At 37.7% G+C, this 27,121-nt stretch overlaps 1 long non-coding RNA gene across 1 annotated transcript in view; it reads right to left on the minus strand.

The window, feature by feature from the left end:
* LOC307138419 overlaps positions 1-27,121 on the minus strand; it is a 161,193-nt gene that overhangs the window by 23,745 nt on the left and 110,327 nt on the right. Inside the window, exon 5 of the long non-coding RNA XR_013818019.1 lies at positions 25,236-25,289. This is a non-coding gene — a long non-coding RNA (uncharacterized lncRNA). The remainder of the gene's footprint in view (positions 1-25,235; positions 25,290-27,121) is intronic.

Genomic DNA, 27,121 nt, shown 5'->3' on the forward strand with positions numbered 1-27,121 from the left:
GAACTGGACGGGACCTGCAGGAACAGAAAAGACAGGGTAACATCATCTTCAAAACCCTCAGTGGTGGGTGAATGGATGGGGCTCCAATCCGAACTGTGGCCAGCTGTTCTGTGGATTAGGAGTGGGGCTGGTGAATTCCTCCTCAGCGAGCCTTTTACCAACGGTAAAAGGCGAATCGAAGTTCATCAGCACCCACTCCAGGTACAGACACCGGGCAGGCGAGCCTTTGTGCACTTGTTAAGACTGGTGTAGTAGAATGTGCACAGTGAACGATCTGGATATTCAGCAAGGCTCGCCAGATGGAGGAAACCGCAAATTTTGTCCTTGAGGCTTTGCTGCTCCTGCTCGAGGCAAAGCAGCTGGACAGCCAGTAAGTCCATTTTCTCTTGTATCAGTTCTGTCACAGTAATAATCGCACAACAAATAATTGTTCAGAAGGAAACAAACTTAAATGTAAATGGTAAAACTTAAACTAGCACAGGAGAAAACATAACCAACAAAAGACTTTGTGGAACAATTAACAGAATGAACTGAGGGCTTATATACACATACAAAGATAATTAACGTAGAAACAGGACAGTTGTGGTGAACTAATTAACTACCTACGAGACTAACTCGAGAACAAATGACAGCGAACATGGGCAAACCGAAACTGAACAAAGCACTGAACATTGTAGTTAATTAAAACAAACTGGTGCTTGATTATTATTGCTAGCAGCCATAGACCACTTGTGTCCATCAACAGCATTTGATTTCATTTGCAGAGTCGTCCAGTGTCAGGAAAGTACCTGGCATGCATTTCACATAATTCATGAGTGGATTAATGGAGATGTAAGTAGCCCTTCTACAGGACCAATATATAAACAACATGACGTTTTAGCACATAAAAGGGACATTAAATTGAAGAGACCAAGCAAAAAGATATTCTTCCAAACAAAGTACTCAAAATTTCTGATAAATCAATAAAGAGTTCATTAAGGTATGATGGAAAGACTAGGTTATAGAAAGTTCAGTTCAGTTCGATTACTTTTTTACATGCTCATCAAGGTGATTAGATGTGTTTGACATCTGGAAATGTTTAAAGGGTCAGTTCACCCAAAAATGAAAATTCTGTCATTAATTTCTCACCCTCATGTCGTTCGACACCCGTAAGACCTAAGAACACAAATGAAGATATTTTTGTTGAAAGCTGATGGCTGAGAAAGGCTTCAGATAGGCCTCCATTGGCATTCAGTACATTCACACTTCAAGACCCATAAAAGGCACTTAAAAGGTTGTTACAAAGTCCATCTCACCACAGTGACTCTACAATTATTTTACGATGCGACGACAATAGTTTTTCTGCGCAAAAAAAAATCTAAATAACACCTTTATCCAACTTGTTCTTGTCTTCCGTGTGTGCCTCCACGACGCAGGCGCGAGAATATGACGTAGCGCCGGGGTTCGGGAATCCATGAAATGCACACTTTAGACCGATTTTGAGAACTACGCCGAGACCTAAAGCACGATCAATGTAGAATTCAACAGCTTAGATACGCGCGTCTTCCTCTGCTTGTAAACAAATCGCTTCTGGGTCATGTGTCCGAACGCCGGATCTGCATCATATTCTCGCGCATGCGTTGTGGAGGCACACACGGAAGACAAGAACAAGTTGGATAAAGGTGTTTTTTTGATTTTTTTTTGCGCACAAAAACTATTGTCGTCGCATCGTAAAATAATTGTAGAGTCACTGTGGTGAGATGGACTTTGTAACAACGTTTTAAGTGCCTTTTATGGGTCTTGGAAGTGTGAATGTACTGAATGCCAATGGAGGCCTATCTGAAGCCTTTCTCAGCCATCAGCTTTCAACAAAAATATCTTCATTTGTGTTCCGAATATCAAGGTCTTACGGGTGTCGAACGACATGAGGGTGAGTAATTAATGACAGAATTTTCATTTTTGGGTGAACTAACCCTTTAAGGCTTCACTCATAAATATGAATAATGTAAATTAATTAAAAATGATCTTTATCTTTTTTTTTTTTAATAGTATGTGTCATGCTAAATATTACGTTGCCTCTTGCACATTTCACAATTTGTGTTTTAGTGGCACTAAAAGCATGTTCAGTTTTATCTGGCGTGTATTTGGCTAATTTTATTATGTTGTACGTATCGCGGCAGTTCAGAAATGAAATGTCCAGTGAGTGGCACTAAAAGGTTAATACCTTTTTAAAATAACGTACCACCCTAAACATAGGGTTAACAAAAGCAAAAATGGGATAAAACACATTTGATAAAGCATCCGTGCCATTTTAGCTTGCTTTGTCGTTGAGCTTGTGACTTGTGCTTCACAGGACACATACCCGAATGCTCCACATCGCAAGAGCAATGCTGGAGCTACTGAGCAAGTCTGCAACATAAAAAAGCCACACATATGGAGCTGATTATGTGTTGCAAACGTCAAAATGTATTAGTTTACGAATTATGTACTAAGGTAAAAGTGTTTAAGCTCATAACAAATAGTTTTTATTAATAGATAATATGTCCCGTATTCATAATTTTGAGTGAAAAGGTGTTAGTGTTTTACTGCCTTTGGTGTTCTTTTCAGCTGGAAATTGCAGTGATTTGTATGTATTGGGGTTCAGTACAAAGGTACAGGGTTCTGATCTACAGTAATGTCTCATCTATTTTAATAAAGTTAAACTGTGGCTGTACACAAGGTTATTATAGTTTTGCATTTTTAAATTAGTTTTTATTTTATTCTCGTTTTGAATTTTGCTACAAATTTCAGTTTAGTTTTAGTTAGTTTTATAAATTGTTTTGCTAGTTTTAGTTTAGTTTTTATTTTGTAAACACATTTCTATTTAGTTTTTATATATTTAGTTTCAGTTTTAGTTTTAGTAATTATAGTTTAGCTAGTTACCAGAACGCAGTGTAGAGACCAAATCAAAATTTTTAATTTCAGCAAAGTTTAATGTTTGCACAGATTAGAGTTTACTCTTATGCAGACATCTTAATAATAAAAATAAAATAATGGAATACAGATTGTTTTATTTAATGCCTCTAAGGCTATATTCATGGCAAAATTTAAAATAAAAAATACAAATATCATATAAATACAATAAAACCAAGCAAACAAACACAACAAGTCATATTATACAAGATTTTTAAAATTTATTTTTGATTTAAAAAATCCCAAATCATGCATAGCCTTACTAAATAAGTCCTTAAGTGAAATAACTTGATATAAGAGAATTCTTGTTTTAACCCAGGACAGTCCAACAAAAGAGGAGAATCTTACAAAACCTGCATAAAGTTGGGTCTTCACCTTAAAGAGTCAAACTATGACCTAACCGACAAACAATGGTCTGAGATTAAACAAAGAACCAAATAAATGCAACGTAAAAAATATAAAAGTAAAAATGATAAATTCCAGACAAACTCATTCATATTAGCCTAAAGATGAAATATTGTTAAACAATTATAAGCTTATTTTAATTTCTTCAGTAGTACAAATGTCTCCACACGGATAATAATATTAGTAGTAGTAAATGATTTGTAAAAACAATGATAACACCTTTGAGCCTGTCAATATTACGCGAACATGAAATCTCAAACACACAGTAGCACTTCTACTATATTTGCTGCACCTGCGTCTCTCGTCGCGAATGAAACGTCATTCGCAAAAGCAGTGAGCTAACGTTAAAATAAGTTCAACGTGCGTCTCATTACCATGTGTCATTTCCCATTTCACTGCCACGAACGCATTGTTTGTGAACAGCCGTTTAGGACTAGCGTTGTGTTCACTGCACGCGTCGCGTCACAGGACAGTGGTTAATCTCCTCAGCTCACTTCACGCGCTGTAGCGCCATATACAGACACTCCCTCAACCGCCACAGGTCAGATTTTCTGTCAATTAATTACAAAAACGAATATTTATTTTTGCTAATTATTATTTTATTTCAGTTAGTTTTTCAGTAAGAGTTGTTAGTTTCGTTTAGTTTTAGTTTTTCATTTAATTTGTTTATTTTATTTCAGTTCATGAAAATGTTTTTTGACCAATAGTTTTAGTCTTAGTTTTCATTTACGTTGGCTGTACATCTGTGAATGTATATCAGGAGTGACGCCGGTTTCACACCACACGCACAAGCAGAGCGGAGACAGCACAGAAGCTGTGCGTATGGAGAGCGGGAGCAGCGCATGCCCATTGTGCTTTCACACTGGCAGCGTTTGTCACGCGTGCTGAACCGCGGCTTGTGTACTGCAAATACAGACGAGTATCGTCCATTCTGTCACCTTTTCCAGTGTTCTCCTGCTACCCCTGCCTGATTTATGATGGGCACTGGGCAGCATGTATCTGTTGCGAATGCGACCGTGTTCCCCTCTTCCAACAGATATGCATATAACATGCTGTAGGTAGTTTAGATGATAAAAGTAACCTTAAAGTTAAGATATGCCTCTAGTTTTAATAATTTAAACAGTCCTTTGAAATTTGGGTAAAAACTTCAGTTGTGTTTTCGTGTTTTTTTTTTTTTTTCACAGTGCTAGGTGTCATATGGTGATTGTAAAACACTGAACACTTCACTACATGATTTCATGGTGAAATTTGTAATTGTTTTATGTTAATCAGGTCAATTTTGATCCAGAACAATGCACGGTGGCTTTAATCCAGTGTCCTCCTGTGGCACGCTGTCACGCCGCCTCTGCGGTGGTTTGAATGCTCTAATCTGTTAACATGGGCGCTGAAAAAAAATATGCACTGCTTATGCTCTGCTAACGCATGCAGTGTGAAACCGGCCTGAGGACTTGCGTTGTCAATTCACCATAAATCATCAACAATTACCCACTGAATCACGCTGAATCACCACTCAGTGTAACACATTAAATTCATGTTCATCAACAGAAGTCTCTATTTTAAACAATGTATATGCATTCATTTACTTATTATATTAAAGGGGTGATGAATTGAGAAATCAACTTTCCCTTGAGCCTTTGATATAAAAGTTCATCGTGATATAAGAATATCCTGTAAGTTTCGGAGCTGAAAACTTCCTTGTTAGTCAAAGAAAAGATTTTATTGACACCGGACCCAGAAAACGTTCGATCTCAGAATATGTCGACCCTTGACGTCATCGTATGCTGAAACGCCGCCTCAACAGATAAATATGCATGCCTGATTATGTAGCCCGCACACCGACTCGTGGAGCTATACTGAACGCGCCACAGAGCAATAAACATGCCGAAGATAGCAAGATATTACGCTGTGCCTGGTTGTGGAAGAAAGTCGCTGCATAAGCTTCCTTCGGATTCTAATATTGGAAACCACGGATTCTTTTGTAAACAAGAAACTGGATTGCAGATAGGATGAGATTACATGAGTGAATGAAGCAACACACTAATGTGAGTAAAAAAATTTTTATATGTGATAGTATTGCATTGTTACAGATCAAATACAATGTTACATTGTGTACATGTCTAACTAAACATAACTTACCACTGTCACAGGGCTCGCAAAGCCCAACATCCCAGGGCTATGTGTTTTCCAGACGGGCTACCAATACATATCATCTTAAATAGTGAAATAACATTCCTTTCTTGATGTGCATTGTTCACTCTCTTGACTTGATATTTGAAGGAAAAATACAATCACGGAAGTTTGATCATGCAGTCTGCAACGTACTTGGCGCACACGTATGTCCACCGATCGGGCGGGCCAAGTAATATAAAATAACATTAATTTTAATTGCGGGTGGATGAGAGATAAATCATTGTGTTTGTTTGATAAAGACATTTTGGGAGCCCTGAGGTACAAATCATTCTGGTTGCCATTTCCCCACACGCTTTCAAAACAATGCCTCACGCGTACTCATGGGGGAGCCGAAGCTCATTAAATATGCAACGCTTATCCAATCATAGCAGTGGGCGTTTACTTCCAAGTCTTCTGTGCGGCATGCCCATAAAAACCGAGCGTGTCTTGAGAGAGGCTCAAAACCAGGGCATAAAATAGCTTATTACTTATTCATTATGATGTTTTTTTAATGTAAAAAACACGCAAACGTATAAAAAAAATTAAAAAGCCAGTTCATGACACCTTTAAAACATGTCACCACTTGACTTTTTGGCCAACAACAGGGCAGACATTAATACCAGTGAGGACCGGCCTTTCATGTCCACACTAAAGAAGATCACTTTCCTAATCAGTATTATGTGTTGTTTTCCTGTACGAGTATCTGAATAGCCTTAAAACAAGATACATTTGAGTTGAGAACCAAATATATAAAGAATTAAGACAGATACTGTTTTCAGATATATCTATAATCCTACGGCTGCCAAGACTGACTAGTTTTGGCCTAATGGTTAGAGAGTCAGAATGGTAACCCGAAGGTTATGGGTTTGATTCTCAATACAGGAAATTACCCCTAATTGTTTCCCGGGTGCCACAGCCTACTCTTCCTGGTGTGTGTTTGCAGTAGTTTGCAGTGTGTGTGTGTTCACTACTCACTGCTCCTAATGTGTGTGCACTAACTTGGATGGGTTAAATGCAGAGGACCAATTCCCAGTATGGGTTACCATCCACTCCCACAGATGAGACATGCTATAATTCAGCACCTGAACAGACGGCTGGTTGTTTTTGATTCACACACATCCCATCATCAACATCCCATCAGCATTTACATGTGATCTTCCCAAATGCTCCTACATACTGGAAAACTTGATGTGTTGAACGGATCCAAAGCAGCTGTGTTGGGGGAGGCAGGGCATGAGGAAGTGAAGCGAGTGGGAGAGAGAAATGGAAAGAGGAAATGAGAAGGACTGTGAGAAATCAGACAACCGCTTAAAAAAACCAAGCATACAACTAAACAAGTAAGAAGTTACACATCTGAATGTGAAACTGTTAGTCAAAGCCACAAAGATGCAGTGTTCCTCCTGATTCAGACCAAAGACAGGCTTTGCTCCGTTTACCCACAAATCACAATAATGATTGTTCGGCTGTTTATTTGCAAGGAGCGCAGAACCATTCACATTTTTCCCCCTCAAGATGTTGAATAGGGGTAAAGACTCAGATTTTTTGGAGGGCGCTCTTCACCACGGGAGAAGCATGAGGAGGGTGTGATGATGTGAGAGCAGTCACATGACCAAACAGGAGCCAATGAGATGAAGGGAATTCAGGTTCACTACAAAGTTTAGTGGGTCAAGCCCAGCTGAGGACAGATACAGCCAATGAGATGTAGAAAGAATGCTGTGCCGCGTGGCTCTAGACAGACGAAATGTGATCATCGTGTGTGAAACAAGCTGCACGAGAGAGAGAGAGAGAGAGAGACAGATAGAGAGAAAGAACCAGCGGCGGAAGCAGTGTGAATGGATGAGTGCTGGAAATATGGTACAATACGACAACTGACACTCTTTCAACTTAATGAAGAACATTGTATTGTTTTTATAAATGTTTAGGCTAGTTCAGCATATATTCAACAAACACAATGCCAGTTGAGCTACAGGAACAGTAGTAACTGCAACAATGCAAAATGTTACGTGTCACCTAGCAACAACCTACAAATCCCAGCATAAATGCTCCCGATAAATTGTTATTAAAGCGGCTGTATTCACAAACATTTTAACAAAAAAGCTAGCACACTGTATGTGTGATTTGGCATGGCAGCCAATACTTACAAAGGAAAAAAAAACAAAAGATCCTCTACCTTGTGTTTTTTTGCAACAAAGCACATATGGATGTTTTGGATGTTTCCGCAATCAGCCTATATCAGTGAATCATATAATACTTTCCCCAGAAAGTATAAGTATAATTTAAAATGATCACCAGGTGTTTCTCATTAAGCGTTTCCAAACTCAATCACCAAATTACAATCAAATGAGTCCAAACAAGCAAGTCAACACCAAAAGACCCCTCCCCCCAAAAAAACAAATACAAAATATATTAATATAACAACATACATCAAATTTATCAACAAACCACATCAATTACAACACATAGGCCTACAAGTCATTCATATATAACATAACGTCTAAAATACAAAAATATTACACAAACCTTCAATAAAAAAATCAGATCAGGCCAAAAAGTCTTCATAATTCCATATTGCCATCCATTTTCACAAAACATTATTACAATATTAATGTGACGTAAGAAAAAATTTAAACAACACATCAATTCTGATGAAAAAAAGCAAGAAAGGTCAACATCTTCATTAAGACCCAGAGGAGACATACTTTTTAATTGATACATCCAGTAAGTCACTTGTTGCAAACGTTTACATATATTTCCACCTCTGCCTGTTGACCAAGTATGAAAAAGTTTTATTCAAATTCTGAATATATTATATGTTTTATATTATATATTGTGCAAAGAGCGCTCCCTTTATAATAAAAAAAACATCTGTCATTCATCCAAATTCTTTGAGATCTCACAAAGTTACGATAATCAATGAAGCTGTCTACACTGCACAATGAACAAGGAATCTATTATTTACATAATGCCCATGGGCGTCACTAGGCACTTTTTCTGTCCAGCCCCCCTAAAAAATGTGTGATTAACCTTTCAAACTTAGGAGGCTTCGGCTTCGTCATGTTTTTTAATCTGCATTAATCAGCATGTTCTTCAATCTGCAGCGGCGCCGAGCAGAGCACACGTCAGAAGCAGAGGTGTGTGCGTTGATCTGAGCCTCATTGGTCAGTCACCACTCGTCAATGTAAAAATATTTGAGAAAACCAATCAAATCAAATCAATGTTCACACAGAAACTGACGAGGCTGAGCGCGAATTTTGGCAGCAGGACAGAACGTCAAGTGCGAGATATGTAGCTAAACTAAACGTTTCATTTTTGACAGCTGCTTCTTTAAGTCAGAAATGTTAAATAAATGTCAAAAATATTCAGGCAAATTAATAAACTTTTGTCTAATTTTGCCATTTTGAATTGAAATAGGCCTATGTAATGTCATTTATAATATAATTAACAAACAAGAAATATTAACAAAGTAGTTTTCTTCAGATTAATCATAAGATTAATAGTAATGAATATGTGCATATTGTAAATTAATATAATTCCATATGTAGCATTCAGTAAATTGAAAAAGCTCAGCTTTTTCAGCCTGTATTGGACATAAGAGAGTAATGAATGTGTGCAGATTGCGAATTAATTTAATAAATTTAGTAGCTTTCCCGTAAGCCTTCAGTGAATTAACATGTCTACAAAAATGATTCATAAAACATATAAATATCAGTTAAACATATGTAAAATGCTTAAAATGCACATATGTAGATCATGGAAATCAAAATTTTCTTGTGGGAGCAAGCCCCCGAACCCCCCTAACTACCTCACATTTGGGATCTCAGTAATTATAAACCTGCCTACATTGTATGATTAAGGGATGTACAATATGATCATGCAAAATACGGCGTTAATATTTGCTTTATAAATAATAATAAACAGCCAATATCCCAATATGCATACTAAAAAGCTAGCACACAGACACAAGCACTATATCATTTTCCAACTTTGTTTCATCAATATGTTGTTATTACTAACTGATCTTAGGCCAGCAGTTATGGGCAGCTTTTCTGCCTAAAAGCAATCAGAAGCAGCAGCAGGAAATCATTTGATGGAGAAAATTCTTAAAGTCCATGGCCAGGGAAAGGATAGGAATGGGCCCTCTTTACATTTCTAGTCATAGCTGGGTAAAATTCTACAGTGGTGAAAAGAAAATACAACAAATATTTATCCAATAGCCAATGAAAAAAATCCCCAATATTGTTTCTATGACTTTGTAAAAGAGGGAAAGCGAGTGTTGAGAGTTTGATTACGTTGAGAGACCATTGTATTAGAAACATTCACAGAGCAGCGTAAAAGTTCTTAAATGTTGTTTATATGTCTATGTGGTGTTTTTAATATGCTTTAAGATAAACCATGTGCAAATTAATCTTAAGTCAACACCATGAAAAATAGACACAGTTTGAAATCGGCTGTGTTTTCTACATCACAAATTACGCTGTAACCAATCACGTCAACGTGTGGCCGGGGTTTTAATATATCATGCTGCAAAGAAGGGGAGGTATATTTTTCTGTTGATATAAAAAATCAGGCACATTTAGCAATAATGCGGGTGAATTACGTATATGATGTATATTAGGCCTTTTTCCACTGACGTTCTAAGTTGTTCAAAGCGTTTATACGGATACTGATTTTTAGAAGGCAGCTGTCTGACTCTGAGATGGCGAACGGGAACATGGTTTGTGTCAAGTCGAGTCAAGTCAACTTTATTTATATAGCGCTTTTTACAATGCAGATTGTTTCAAAGCAGCTTCACAGTGTTAAACAGGAAAATAATGCAACATAATTGTGTAACATTAGCAACACATTACTAACTGTTTGATAATGTATTCAAGCAAAAGGCAATCATATTAATTATGTGTCCGACTTTGTAGAGAGTGATAGGTAAAACGTATTACCATTCTGACACATTGACTTGTATACGAGCCTGTATAATTCACTCTTCCACTTCTTCTGAGTTTCTGGTTCAATAATATAAGGCCAGTATTTCCACTTGCCATTGTACAACGTTTACCACTGAAAAAGTTGAAAGAGTTCACTCAATACCTGAGTGGGTCAGGTATTCTGAGCTAGTGTGAGTGAGGCGTGAATAATTGGTGATCAAAGATGAGTTTTAAAGGGTTAGTTCACACAAAAATGAAAATTAGCCCATGATTTACTCACCCTCAAGTCATCCTGGGTGTATATGACATTCTTCTTTCAGACGAATAAAATCTGAGTTATATTTAAAAAGTTCTGGCTAATCCAAACTTTATAATAGTTTTTGAAGTCCATAAAAAAATGCACCTGTCCGTTGAATAACGTGCTCCACACGGCTCCGGGGTGTTAATAAAGGCCTTCTGAAGCGAATCGATGCATTTGCGTGAGAAAAATATCCATATTCAAAACTTTATCAAGTAAAGTTCCAGCCGATCGCATTCCGTGGAAAAGTGTTGAAAGTGCCTTCTCGATGATTCAAGATGCGTACGTGACGTCTGACGAGCGTACCTGGTAACGGAAGCCTTATGAACGGCAGAAGCACTTTCAACACTTTTTCCATAAATTGAATACGGAAGGCGGTCGGCCGAAACTTTACTTTATAAAGTATTAAATAAATATGGTTATTTTTCTAACACAAACGCATCGATTCGCTTCAGAAGGCCTTTATTAACACCCCAGAGCCGCGTGGAGCACGTTATTTGACGGAGATGCAATTTTTATGGACTTCAAAAACAGAGCAACTATTACTGCTATTATAATACTTGGATTAGCCAGGACTTTTTTTAATATAACTCAGATTTTATTCGTCTGAAAGAAGAATGTCATATACACCTAGGATGAGATTGAGGGTGAGTAAATCATGGGCTAATTTTTATTTTTGGGTGAACTATCCCTTTTAGGGATAAAAATTATTGACTATAGTGGACTTTAACTTAAGTTTTCTGTAATGTAATGCCAATGAAATAAAACACAATGTGTTATAAAAGTACATTGCATTTTTGAATAATATAATAAAAAAAATCCTATGTACAATGTAAATAACTGTGGAATCGCATCATAACAGTCTGTGAAAAGGGACCATATCATGCTGAATTATTTTGTGTATCCAATCAATCAATCAATCAATCAATCAAATATAAGCCACCATGACAATCAGAACAAGTATTACTGAAATAAATGATATTCTGCACACAGTCCCTGTGGTTTTTGTTCCCATCAGATAATGAAAGCAAATCACCCAAAATCCTGCTTTCTGCACCCTTCCAATGGATGGAAATCTTCCATTCTCATCACTAGACATGTAGAACGTTGATTTAATGGAAAACGGCTTGTATGAGATAGTGTTACGTATCTCCTGCACATAAAACATGTCTGATATCGAATAAAAACAAATAAGAACCAGATCTCAGACCTCACACCAACCAGCAGACAACTTCCCACAATGCTTTGTGAAGAAGGTGAATTATTCATGATTTTTGTTATGAAACATCAGAGATTCAGAACTTGAACTTGAGCTAAATGTAAAAAAAAGTATACAAACCAAAAACCTGAATATCAAATGTATCTGTTCATACAGTAGTTAAGTTATTTATTTATTTTTTTAGACTGAATTTAAATACAGGACTGTGTTTTTTCAACAACAACAACAACAGTGGAATATGACAGCAGTACAGCAGGTGTCAGAGTTCCGCTGCAGATCTGTAGACGCACACACACACACGCACACACACACGCAATACACTGCTTGAAAACAATCAAGTTATCAGATTATCAGATGAGGGTCTATCTCCCTTGATTTTTTTTTTTTTTTTGGCATTTAGTCAATTCTGTCTAAGAACAAAACCATGATTTAAAAAAAAAAGGAGGAATGAATCATTCTGATAGAGTTAAAGGTGGGGTAGGCAATTTGTTTTATAAACACTTTTTGTTATACTCTCTTCATAGCCTGATAGCAACCAATAATACAAGTTGTCTAAATATTAAGACATGCACATGTATCTTCTGTGGAAGTCTTAGGACCAACAAATGTTGCCCAGCCCTATTTGTTTGAACCGCGAGAGGCATCTACTCTCACCATAAGCTTAAGTTACTCCTACATCCTACGTCATGCTTCGGGTCAGAGTTCACTCTTCCACTAGAAACCGCTCTACTCACCACCATTATAAAGTATGGAAGAGCCAGTATATCTTTTTAAATATAACTCCGATTGTGTTTGGTTGAAAGAAGAAAGTCATATACCGTTAGTTTGGCTTGAGGGTGAGTAAATTATGGGATCCTTTTTGAGTGAACTATCCCTTTAACGCCATCTCTCGTCTGACGCTTTGCAGAATCTGCTGTGTGTGTTCATATCTTTTGGAGGAGGCTTGGTTTTGAACACGCTCTGAAGGGAGGGTGGAATCTTATGTTTTTTAAGCTATTGCTAGCCTCTCCAAAATTGCCGACCCTACCTTTAATCAAATTCAGTCTAATTATGGCTACAATAAAGAGAAACTAATGTAAAGATAGGCTGCAGTTTTTTTACAATCTCTATGACCCATTTCTCTATACTTTATTTCAAACAATTCAGTTGTATTTAGTAAAGTTATTTTATACTGTTTAGAATTCAATGCAGTATATGTTACATATGTACATATAATACATACAGTATTATTGAAAGACTAACCCCTGTGTAGGTGTTCAGTTACATCTTTCATCTTTTTTGATAGCATGTAATTTTTTTTTAGATTCAGATTATACTCTAGAAATGTCTTGTAATATGTAAGGTATTGAACTTACTATTTTAAAAACTTAAAGGCAGGCTAGATTTCAGAGTGTCTAACAGTAGCAAGCTAGCTTTGAAAGCATTAGATCCCACCGTCACTTCAGAGCGCTATTCAAAGCCACGCCTCCTCCAAAACTCATGAATGTGCAGGTCGCGCACAGCTAAGGTAGATACAGCAAAGGGTCATAAGAGACAGCGTTAAATGACCTTATGTCTAAAAGCACATAACATTACAATATTAATGAAAGCAACTTACAGAGCTCTTACTTGTACCACCTGACTGCTGCAGATTCATTTCAACGTTGATAGTCTTGACATAGAAACTCATAATCTGAGTGTGAGGACGCACACAGCTTTTTTGTGTGTAGAGGTACATTTTTGACCAACGTTTTTCACTTCTGATGTCATTTCTAGCGAGAAATTACTATCATAGTAATTTCCATATTAAATATTCGCTTAGTTATCACCAAAGCTCTCTCTATTTTGCTGTAGGTTGTTACGCCACCTCAGAAGTCTGTCTGAATTTGTGAGGTGCCTTCGTATACAAATGCTGCCTGCAAAGTCATTGCCTATAAAGTTTTCGATCGCAGCCCACAGCTCTACATTGGAACGGGCTTATGATGCGTGATGTCTGCGCATAGCAGGGTGCGCGGAGGTATGGAAATACATACGCTGACAGGCAGGTGGGAACGAATGCAATGATTGACCACTTCTATTATAGATTGCTATCAGGATGTGAAGAGAGTTTCAACCAGAATAACAAAAAATACATAACTTTGCCACCGAATTACATTTACATTATGAGAAATGTATTACTGCAACTCATAATGTAATAACTGCACATAATGTAAAAACTACACATAATGTGTATGTGTATGTGTAACATAAGTATTACATTATTATTTTCATTTACACTTAGTCATTTAGCAGACGCTTTCATCCAAAGCGACTAACAAATGAGAGCAATAGAAGCAACTAGAACAGTCAAGGGCAACATAATGCAAGCGCTAAGTCTCAGTTAATCTAGCACAGAACACATAGGACAATTTTTTTTTATAAATATATAAATAGACAAACAGAAAGTGAATGGAGTGCTAAGAGCTATTATTGTAATAAATGGTTCATAATGTAATAATTTTCTCAAAATGTAAAATCTTAAACTCATAACGTAAAAATTTTTTACATCATGAGAAATTTATTACTATATACTAATACTAATATACTAATATTTTATGTTTTAAAAGCTATTAAAATAATGAAAATATGACATGTTTTTGGTGAGTTTATAATGTAATAAATTTCTCATAATGTAAAAAAAAATTACGTTATGAGCTTTAAGATTTTACTACGTTTTGAGGAAATTATTTCATAATGAACCATTTATTACAATAATAATGTAATACTTATTACATTATGTGCAGTTTTTACATTATGTGCAGTTATTAACATCCATCACGTGGGATACTATGAACTGTTGTGTATGTACTTTTTTTATTAATAGTAATATAATTTAATATCTGACCCAATATATACAACATCCTCTCTAAAATCATCATGCGCAAAGACCCATAAACCCTCTCAGGTCCAAGAAAGGCCCAACACCCCATTCATTTTTGAAACTAATCTTACTGTTTGGTTGTGGCTTTCGGATGAGAATGATCTCTGGAGATTGTTATGAGGAAAGACATGTTTGGTACTTGTGGCCGCATTAGCCTACGGTTCATGAGAATGCAGCACCAGAGGCCATGTGGCGTGCTGGAGAGGAACACATCTCACAGACCTGCAAATGTCAAAGTGGCTTCCTGCTGAGCGGCCGATCAATGTTGACCTGTGACCCTGCCACCATGGCGCAGCATTTATGCTTGGCTCTTCAGAGGTCAGACGTTGCACAATTAGCACAAGGATGAAAAGCAGAGGAACAAGAGCGGAAGGAACAGGAAGAAACAGAGTATGATGCTATATATAGATATATAGAGGCAAAAACACAATCTTTTCAAACACTTTTAACAGTAGATGTAATAGATGTAACAGTTTATTTCAAAATACAGCACTTAAAGCCGTTTGTAAAGACATTTTATGCTCAAAGACCAGTCCAAAAAGGGTTGAGTTGGTGTGCAAGCAAATCCACAGTTCACCAGCTTATATATTTACCGTACATTAAATAGATTTTTTTATCCAAATGCTTTGTACTTTTTTTGCAAGAGAGGAAAAACACTAACACAGTAATTTATCATAAAGGAAACAACAATATTAGCAGTGCCGCAACAGCAAATTTTAGAGGTAATCCAGAAGAGTTTACAGATCTAGAGAAGTGAAATTACAGAAGTTTTTATTTCTGTGTGTATGATCTAGTAAAGTCATGGAAACCCTTTTGAAAGCCTCGCCTTAGACCAGCATCCAAAGCATAACATATGCTGGCGTTTTCAGCAAATAAAAGTCATGGCTTAATTTATTTCAAGTAATTAAAATTAGGAGTATTAAAATTAAGATGATTGTTAAGAATCCGAAAGTATTCAAAACTAGCACTTTATTCACATACTCTGACATTCTAATTCACACAGAGACAGCGGCGAATATTCACATACTCTGACATTCTAATTCACACAGAGACAGCGGCGAATGAGTCGCAGTGTTTGGGGTTGTGAGCGCTGACCACTACCAGTATGTTACATAATGATCGTCCATGTGGCTCGTAAAGTCGGTCTGGGCATCTGGGAGACTCTGCCGGACACAGAGGCCAAAACCCAGCGGAGTCCACCGGGAGCCATGAGCCTGAACACACACATTCTGCATGGATGGATGTGCCGTAGCTTTCTGTGAATTGCATCAGCCAGGGTGGTCTATTTTTACTGTTTATTTGAAAGCTGGTGTTTTTTCTTGCAAACATGCAGGAAGCTTTTAGACAAGATATATATGAGAAATGAGGGTGTATTGATCCTTGGAGGCTTGTTTTTTGTTAAGACCAAAACAATGAATGTCTACATCATGCATTGAATAAACTAAGTAATTTCAACTAAATTGTCCAAGTTAATGCTCAAAGGGATTTTTAAACTACATGACAACAGAAAGATAAAACACAACAATGGACACAAACCAAACTCAGATATGGTCACAAAGCTCAGTGATACCTAAACAAGACGGGAGTCTTCTTGTGATCTTCAGATTGAGTTTCTCTTCATCCCTCCACCTGTTAATTTCCTATTGGCCCTAATGACACAGCCTTTGAACCAGCGTACAGGATTTACTTTCATTTATGACGCCTGTTAAAGAAAGGCAAGCACTTTAAAAGGCAAGCGTAAGTGGCAACTCGTGGGGAGAAATGCGATCGCACCACCGCTGAACCGTCATGCCATCATTGTGGCGCTTCAGAGATGACGGTGAGAATGTACAGTGTGTCTACATGTCATTGTCTTGTCTTATCAGTGCAATCAATTATCAGTGAGCAATAAATCAGTCGGGATTAAATGTGATTCCATGTAAATCTTTCATTACCTGCAGTCAGTAAAGATGACGTGATAGCTTCTAATATTCTTGTATTCTTATAGATGTAACAAAAGTCTGGAAATATTCTTAGTGGTTTAACCCACTTCTTCCTATTTGAAACTGTTTGTTTTGAAAGTGTATCACATTTTCATAAGAGCCAATTGATAAGTACATTCCACTGGTGTGCAGCGTGTTCTAAAATGAAGAGGCAATATTCAGTTGTTTTTTAATCCATTGTAAAATAATGTTCCAGTTACACCTAATGTTGATATATTTTCGAAAATATATCAAAGAAACAAAGAAAATTCTATTTTGCATTTTAGTCTCACTTTCCCCCACCAAACTCACTGCACGACTTAGGGGGTCAGTTAAACTAAATGGAATTAGAGGAGGCAAAAGAGATGCTGTAACACTGGTGTTGCTGTTGGACAGTGTCATTTGAGAAAAACAAGTCAAGTCACCTTTGTATGTACAGCTCTTTATACAATGAACTGAACAAAACTAATCGAGGGAACTAATGAGTTAATTAACAAGGGACAGGTGGATGAGATGAACCAATGAAACACATGGGGAAACTGTGTCAAAGGAAAATGAGCAAAGAGAAAGTGAACACTGAAAACAAAAACAGAACATAACCCTGACATGATGGTTCCAGTGAAAGGAATTCTTAATGCTTCAGCACACCAAGACATTTTGGACAATTTCATGCTCCCAACTTTGTGGGAACAGTTTGAGGATGGCCCCTTCCTGTTCCAACATGACTGCGCAGCAGTGCACAAAGCATGGATGAGCGAGTTTGGTGTGGAGGAACTTGACTGGCCTGCAGAGAGTCCTGACCTCAACCCGATAGAACGCACAAATGCGCTTCTAGAGAATGGTCAAAAATTCCCATAAACACACACCTAAAAGCCTTCCCAGAAGAGTTTAAGCTGTTATAGCTGCAAAGGGTGGGCTAACTCTATGTTAAACCCTACGGATTAAAAATTAGATGTCATTTAAGTTCATGTGCATGTAAAGGCAGTCCTCCCAAAAATGTTGGTAATATAGTGTATATTATATAAAATATTATTTATTGAACAACCATGGCCATTATACAAGCAGAAGTAAATGTGTACAATAGGTAACAGACAAGCGAAACAGACAAGCAAACACTGATGAGAAGTATGGCGTAACAAGTGAAGGATACGCTCTGAATGGAACAGCAGAATAGCAGCAGTTTCCCTGGAAACACCCGTAAACAAAGCAGGTTGCGCTACTTTCTGTTTCTGAGCAGTGCCGTAGTGTCTGGGTATGTAGATTTAAATGTTTCGAACAGCCATTCATTTTTGTATTCGCTATCACACTCTAAAAAAATGCTAGGTTGTTTCAACCTACAGCATGTTTGGGTCAAATATGGACAAACCCAACCGTTGTACTAGTTTACCCTATAGTAAGCACATGTAGTTAATCAATATTACTCAGTACTTAAATGTATAATTACAGTGTAACAAAGACACCTTGAAATAAAGTTTAACCCACTATTTTAAGGTGTCCTTGTTAGTGTAATTATAGAGTACTTAGTAATATTAATTAATATGTACTTACCATGTACTTTGTGTTGTTTTAGTTCAGTTCACTAACTGTGTAAAGTTCATTCAGTGATTTATACACTTGTCATATTTCATAATATTTGTGAATTATTATTTTCTCGTCCAATTGTTTGGTGGAAGCTTTGTCTCCCTCACTCGTGATATGTTCGAACAAAACCCCTAAAACGTAACATGCCCACTGCCCTGATGTAAAGACCAGCGGTGCTCTTTGCAAGATCTACCATCTTCAAAACAGGGACTATACAGGTCAAGCTGCTTTATCAGTCACGTTTGCTGGGTAAACCAACATCAAACCACCACCTGGGACCAGCATGCAGATTCTGGTCTAATCTGGTATTTTAGACACTACTGCTCTCCTTTCTCAAAATATTTCAAAATGCAACCTCTGGAAGAGAGCCACATGCGGCCCACATGGTTTCACTTGAGCAGCAGATCTCTCAACCACAGAGGCCAAGTAAACATCTTCATGTGCTGAACGTGTCGTCTGCGTCCCACTGCAGGTGTTTGACTGAGCACTGCAAACATCCGGTTGGAGGAGACCTTCGTGCCACCCAGTTAGCACTCTTTCTTCCTCAGGAAGAGGCTCGGTTATCTCTGTGATCATATCAGCTGCTGATCTGAAGTCAGCTTCATGCTTTTTTCAGATGGCTGTGTTGGGTGTACTGAGGCTGGTCCTGGATCAGTGCTGGAAAGTTTGACACAGAGTGTGGGCTGTGAGCTAACTGACACCAGATCACAAACACAACCGTGAAGTGCTTCTGTTTCTCATGATCAGCCATATGAACCAAGACAAGAGCTCTGAAAACACTGTGAACCACTCATGCGAGATGAAACAAGAACATTTACATTCAAACAGTAAAACATGTTTAAGATTCAGAGAATCTTTTTTGATGTCTGATGCCAATATCTTAGCGAGCAGGGTATATGATGACCGATATAAAGCTGATGTATCACACTGTTCAATTTAAACATAGTAAATAACACATGCATAACAATAAACAGTTATTTGACATAATATTTGATAAAATAGTTAGATATACACTACCAGTCAAAAGTTTGGTATCATTAAGATTTTTTAATGGTTTTGAAAGAAGTCTCTTCTGCTCACCAAAGCTGCATTTATTTGATTAAAAATACAGAAAAAAAAATTTTTTTCATAATTTAAAATAACTTTATCTATTTGAATATATTTTAAAATGCAATTTATTTCTGTGATTCAAAGCTGAATTTTCAGCATCATTACTCCAGTCTTAAGAGTCACATAATCCTTCAGAAATCATTCTAATATGCCAATTTGCTGCTAAAGAAACATTTATTATTATTATCAATGTTGAAAACAGTTGTGAACAATTTTTTTTCAAGATTATTTAGAAAGTTCAAAAGAACAGCATTTATCTGAAATATAAAGCTTTTGCAACATTATAAATGGCTATACTGTCACTTCAATTTAATGCATCCTTGCTGAATAATGTTAGCCTAGAAATCTAGACGCACCCTAGCGGCAGAAAATTTATTTTGCCGCGAGTGTAGTCTAGCAACTCTCGGTAGAGCTGAGAGCTGGAAAAACAACTCTGGTCAGGCCAATCACAGCGTGTGTAGAGTCGGTGGGCGGGCTTAACATAATGACGGCACGTCACGGCAGAGTTGCGGAGGTTCTGCGTGCTACTCGTAAACAAAGCTGACGAACAGCGGTCTTTTGAAACGGCTTTGGCCGCGACTCTGGAAGACTTGGAGTTAAGCTTTTCTTTGAGAAAAGAACGGCACTGAAGTCATTCTTAAGAAAGGAAGATATGTTCGAAGTTTTGCCTACCAGATACGGCGAAAGTCTATCAACTAACATTAGCTCGGCTTGGCGGCTTCACCTTTTTCTTCGCTCTGATTGGTTGTGGCGGTCATGGCGCTATCCAATTGCGTGCAAAGGGAATTTGAAAGACAGCCGTTTATCCCGCCCCTCGGATTGAGCCCTGTCAATGGTGAGTTTCCAGACCCAACATCTTGATGTGGGTCTGGCTTGTCAGGCTAGAATAATGCATTTCTTTAAGTTCGATAAATATTGTTCTTTTGAACTTTCTATTCATCAAAGAATCCTAAAAAAAAATTGTTTTACACAACTGCTTTCAACATTGATAATAATTATAAATGTTTGTTGAGCAGTAAATCATCACATTATAATGAATTCTAAAGGATCATGTGACACTAAAGACTGCAGTAGTGATTCTCAAAATTCAGCTTTGCATCACGGGAATAAATGACATTTTAAAATGTAGCCTATTCAAATAGAAAACAGTTATTTTTCATTTTAAAGGGGTGGTAAACCACGATTTCACTATTCTAACTTTAGCTAGCGTGTAATGTTGCTGCTTGAGCAGAAACAACATCTGCAAAGTTATAACGTTCAAAGTTTAAAGCAAAGGGAGATATTAGCTTTTAAAGAAATCAATTTCTAAGGAGTAGAGCAAACGGCCGGTAGGCGACTACAGACATTCCTCCAGGGTTGGTGACATAACCAGCCCCAATATTTACATAAATCCGAGAATATTAAATTGGGGGGGGGGGGGGGTGGGGGGGGCTGGGGTGAGGCCATTTTGTATCGCTGTGTTGTTGTGGTATAGTTAGGCTGGAGTGGTGTTGCTGCAATGCAGACGAAACGCTGTTATTTTCTTACGGATTGCAGGCCTTCCTAGGGATGGGGGTGCGTTGCAGAGCGTTTAACATACAGCATGTTATATGCACATGTGTGTATGAGACAGAGGGGAACAGGTCGCAGATATATGCTGCCCATCATAAGGCACGAGACAGACAGGGGTCGGAGGAGAAGACTGGAAAATGTGACATAATGGAAAATATTCGTCTGTATTTGCAATTCATGAGCAGCGGTTCAGCTGCGCGAGACAAACACTGCCAGTGTGAATCATGCACGACGGGCTCCCGCTGCACATCTCACGGAGGAAAACTTCCACAATCTTCGCGAGTTCAATGCAGGATTCGCACAACGTCAGCTGCGCGAGACAAACACTGCCAGAGTGTGGATGCACGACGCGCGCGGGGTTCCCGCTGCACTTTTCACGGAGGAAAACTTCCACAATCTTCGCGAGTTCAATGCAGGATTTGCAGGATTTGCATTTACAAACAGAAGCGGTTTACGGGCCACAACCTGTAAGTCTGATTTATTTTTCATCGATGTGTTTTCCTGTAATACGTTAATTGTACGTTGTAGCAAGGAAGTAAACAGATGACAATGCTGTTCTGCAAACCAGTCTGTTAAATGCTCATTCATACTTAACGTTATCCGACGAACACCTAACGTTACAAACACCTAACGTTACAATCTCAACAGCGAACTTGGCATTAGTGTAAATGATTCTTTGATTAGAGCTTTCATGTATTGTTTATTTACAGGCATGCTAAACATGGTTCTGTGTGTGATTTGGCTACTAGTAAAGCTAGTGTTTAGTGTTCGTTTTGGGTTAATAGTTCTTGCGACAGATATTTGGCTATAATCGTTCTAAAAATACAAAAGTAACAGTGCCATTCAGTAGCGATCACTATAGATCCGCAGTCTTTACTCTTGAGGACTGAACAGGTTGAACAGGTTCTGCTCGATCATCTTCACTAAAATGTTCTGGGTCTGATTCAGGCTCAGATTGGTATGGTTTTATTGACGCCATTGTTTCTAAAACTGACCAAAGCACAGCCTCCGGTAAAGGTTAGGGGCGTGACGTTTTCGAAAAACGCGCACTGCGGTTAGCGAATCACAACACACTGGGCCAGCTAACCAATCTGAGCCCATTGCGTAGTTTTGAGGGACTGGCTTCATACAACCCGGAAACCATCAGACCGTTTTACAAGGAGGGACAGAGCAGTGTAGAATAAAGGTCAAATATATGAAAAATAATGCAATTTTTTTTTAAACGAAGCATGAACACATGTTACAGTGCACCTCACAAACACAATCAAGCCTTCAAAAGAATGTGTTTTACCACCCCTTTAAAAAATGTTCACAATATTACATTTTTTTGTATTTATTTTTTTATAGCATAAATGCAGCCTTGGTGAGCAGAAGATACTTCTTTAATCTTAAATCTTAGTGTAAATGTATTTAGAAAATGAATCAATTTGAAAAGATAATTAGAACATGATAAAAAAATAAAAATGTATTGGCAACTTCTGCATTATGTAATTCTTAAATAGTTCCCATAACTTTTGAGTTCTCACTGCGTCCCGCAGATAAACTGGAAAAACTTACTGGAAAGAAAAACTTAACAGCCAATGCTGAACTCAACCACTAGAAGCAAACCCAGCAGGGTTTTTAATACTTAGAGCAGGTCAAATGTCACAGCCACAAAATCCATTCATGACACACTGAACATTTGTGTGCCATGAACGACAGTGAATATCCTTTAACTATTGTGGAGTTCTGCACAGTAATTTATCTGTGAACCAGATTACAGTGAGCTTTAAATGCAGAAAGAATAAATCACACAAGTGACCCTTTTACAAACCTAACAAACAACAGCTCATTGTGTGCAGACTGTCAGACAATCTCAGCTACAGTGTTTCAATGTGTACACAAACACACACAGACGGAGAAAAACATTCGCATCTGTTAATAAAGGAGAGTCGCGGATGCTACACAGGCTTTGTGCAGGAGAAGCGTATCCATGCTGTTCCACTTCCTGTCCTGGCACTGCTTACACACACACACAGACACACTGTCAACACTCAGCACGCCACCCGACACACACCTCCTCTCTCCCTGCCGACCTTCACACACCCCTGGAGTCTCCAAGAAACCCAATGACCTGACAGACGGGGCCTGGTGGATATGTGTACGTGTACACACACACACACACACACACACACTCCCCGTCTCCCTCCGGCAGACTCCTGTTGACATGCACTTCCCAAGCATAAGTAAAACAGCCGGATAATGAGAATGTGCTGAACAAACACACACGCACACAAGGGGAACTCCAGCTTATAAACTGTTGTTAGTCAGCCAGTTCCTGCAAACAGGCCTCGCTTGTCTCTTCATAACACCAGCATGAGTTCATCCAGGAATCTCATTATTTTGCAGTGAATCTGCAGTAGATTGAAGGAAGTGATCGAATGTGTCTGTGAACTCTGAGTTATCAAAAGAGACACTCTCAGCTGCAGCTATGAACTTGGAGCCGAATATTGCTCATGACAGTCTAACGATACAATCACTCATCCTCATGATGGCCTTCTATCTTAGAGATTCAGGTTTTTTGAAGAACAAGTTGGACAGCAAGCTCTGACAGCTTCTGATGGGACAGACTGTCTCATTACACAATGCATGTGTGTAACAGGTTCCTCTACTGTGATCTACAGAGACACAGACACCTGAAAATGTCAATATACATTGTGCTTTTTATGTCTCAGGATTTGAAAATGAGAACTAACAGCCAGGAATAATAAAATAATAATAATACATTTTATTTGTAACGCACTTTACATTAAACAAAATCTCAAAGTGCTAAAAGGCCGATTAAATCTCTGAAGTCCAATCATTTGGGTTCAATACAACTGTGGACATCCCAAATTAGCACTGCCTTTACAAAAAAGAAGTATATATTTTTTTTACTTCTTTTTTTTTACTTCTTCTTCTCACACACAGTTTCTGCTTATCTCATGTTAATCTTGAGTATCTATAGAGTAGTATTGCATCCTTCAGATCTCTGAAGAGTCTTTAGTATTATCATATTAATAAAAGACATGATACGCTGTCCCAATTCTTTCAGAAAACAGCCAAAAAGTTCAGTGAGCGGAGTTAAAGAGGCACAAGCACACATCATGGCATTATCCCTGGATAACATTCAATTCACTATGTTCATGTAGTTGACATTATATGCACTTACGCGCCAATTGCCAACAAAACAAATACATTTTTTATGCAGTTTCGATTCATGACGCGGGAACAAATAAATACACTTGCAAAACTCTGTTGTTGCAAAAAAAAAAATGCATCCACTGTTTCCTTAACGATGGGTTATTTGGGAAGCTGAACATGGTTATCTTTGCCTCACAACCAGAAACACACTTCTTTAGTGACATTGTTGATTTCGTAGTCTAAAAACAAAAATGACAGCGTAGCGCTTCTGTTACCCAAACGAGTTTAAGCTACTTTTGATAAATATTTTTCTCATATGAAAGGCATATTAACATTTCCACAATATGTACAGCAAAACTATATCGTTAGTTGTCAAAGACATTCACCTCTAATAAACTCATTTACATGCACTCTGGGTGAAATTTCTCAAACAAAATAACTTTAAAAAAAAAGTAATACTGTGTGTGATACGTGTTAAAAGTGCTTTCTTGTACTATTACTGTTTTGATATACTTTTGGAAAGACCATCTTCATTGCTAAGAAGTGATGCCAGTTTGGTTTTAGTTTTATCCAGCACTCCTTACTTTTATATTAAGGGAGAATCACTCAGAACAATTCAGTGAGTGAACTGTCCATATGAATCAGGGCAGTTTTGCTAACCCGTTTGACTGATTCATTGATAAGAACTGACTCAAACTCTGAGTAATTTGTGAATCAGGCATCACTAGTTTTGAAGCATTGTATGTACGGTTTAAAACTGGGCCACACTATGAAAACGTTTACAATGTATTTGTCATGTGAAAACAACAATGCCACTTAACCCACACCTCCAACCCATAAAAGTTTGAGACCAAAGATCTGGAAGCCCCAAATCTAAAGAGACGAGACTATAATCAGGAGTCTGAGTGGAGATGTCAAAACAAACAGCTGCTTCTGTGACCTCCTGTTTTTCTACAGTGATCCCCATTCATTTGGAAATGGTAAAGCTGTACAATCATGTAATGGACAGAATGAAAAGAAGAACACTTACAGTACCAAGCAAATCATCCTGTTCCTCTCGTCAATACTGCAGTTGGTCCGATCTCTGGAAGGAAAATATTAAGACACATTAGCAATGCCATAAACCAAACCACACTCTCTGTTTGAGACATTACAACTAATTTACAACTGACTGCTAAACTACAGAAGGAAAATTGTTGTGAAAGATAGATCTTGTCCAACAGAAACTGTAATCAGACAATTTAAAAGCAGCTTACAGCAAATTGTCAACAAGTACAATTTGACTCAGTTTAACTTGTTTTGTGAATTAATAAAAAAATATAAATATGCAAATACATAAAAACATAAAATGCTTGTTTACGTAACCTTTGATCAAAATGTAATAACTTGTGCCACCTATAAACTCAATTTGTGTGATTTTGTCTCTTTGCAAGGCTGGGATTACACTGCTTGATATTAATTACTTTTAATTATGTCTTTTTTAATGGATGGACAAAAGTGATGAGAGAATAATAAATATAAACAGAAGATAAATGTAGGGCCTTCACGATTATGAAATTTGGCTGACGATTAAAGGTAGGTTAGACCATTTCTTTTAGTTGTATTGGTTGAATTGCACTTCACATCCAAGCAATCAATAATACAAGTGGTCTACATATGAAAAATAAATGTACATAATATGTTCTATCACCTGATGGAGTTTGGGTTCCTTGTCACTGTCGCCTCTGGCTTGCATAGTTGAGGACAATTCATATTTTTTTTAAATTATTGATCTGATTGACACCATTGTATGAGAACTGAACTGAGCTGGACGATGTCATCATCACCTTTTTTTAACCTGTCAATGCTGGCGAATGACCAATACCACTACTCCCTATAAGAAGAGTACACAAAAGAGGGCACAACATCCATGTTTCACTCAGAATTGAGCCACATTTCATACGTGACCTTTCATTTTGACCTGAAAATCATATTCTCTGCTTTATGTTTACTCCAAATGAATCATACGGTAGGCTAGGTTCATAGTGTGTACATTAGCCAGGGTGATTTAACGTCGAGTTTTGGGAAGCCCGTGTTATTCAGATTCCCATGAGCCTCTGCTGGTGGGAAACAGCACAATAAAATGTGTCTCACGAGAGCGTGCCAACGAGAGACTCACATCTGCATATGCATCCAGTTAGTCTCAAAGCCTCTACAATGCTGGGTTAGCATTAGCCTAGAAGCCGCTAAGAGTGCTAATGAGACAAAGATCTTGTTTTCGTCTGTATTGTGGCTCTGCTGTGTTTCTGCTCTTGTGGGGTCAGCCAGGACATGCTGATGCAGCACGGGTTTCTGAATTGGAGGGTGTTTTTTTCTGTAACACTCAATAGCAGTGGAACCAGTTCAAATTAGTGGTGAGAAAGTTCTGCCACGGAAAAAACTGAAACCAGCTGTAGGGTAATTAAGCTAAATGGAAGATTTCAAATGACTTTAAAACAATATTTCAACTTTTGCGTTGAAACCTCCCTCTTCAGTAACAAATAAACAAGAGGCCATCAAAGGTTTTGGACTTTTTTAAGTGTTGTGAACTGCCTGTACAACTTCAGTTACACACAGTTATTCCTGCAGGAATGAGAGAGTGTGGTATTCATTAAAGCTTTATGCTGATTAATCATAGAAATATAACGAAATGTAAGCTTTACAGTGTAAATCAGAAAATGTTGCCAACGTATTATGTGCATTTCAGACAGCCATTAGCTGGACTTTAATACACCAGTAGGCTTGGGCCTGATCAAATTTTTCCAAATTTCCGTTTTTACTTATTTATTTACTTACTTGCTTACTAATCTGTTTATTTTCCATTTTTCTGGATTATGTTTGTTCTGTATACATTTTTCTGGAACCCCGTTTAATGGTTAAAGGTGCAGTATGCGATTT

The sequence above is a fragment of the Gobio gobio genome (assembly GCF_949357685.1).
Source record: "Gobio gobio genome assembly, chromosome: 15".
Lineage (NCBI taxonomy): Eukaryota > Metazoa > Chordata > Actinopteri > Cypriniformes > Gobionidae > Gobio > Gobio gobio.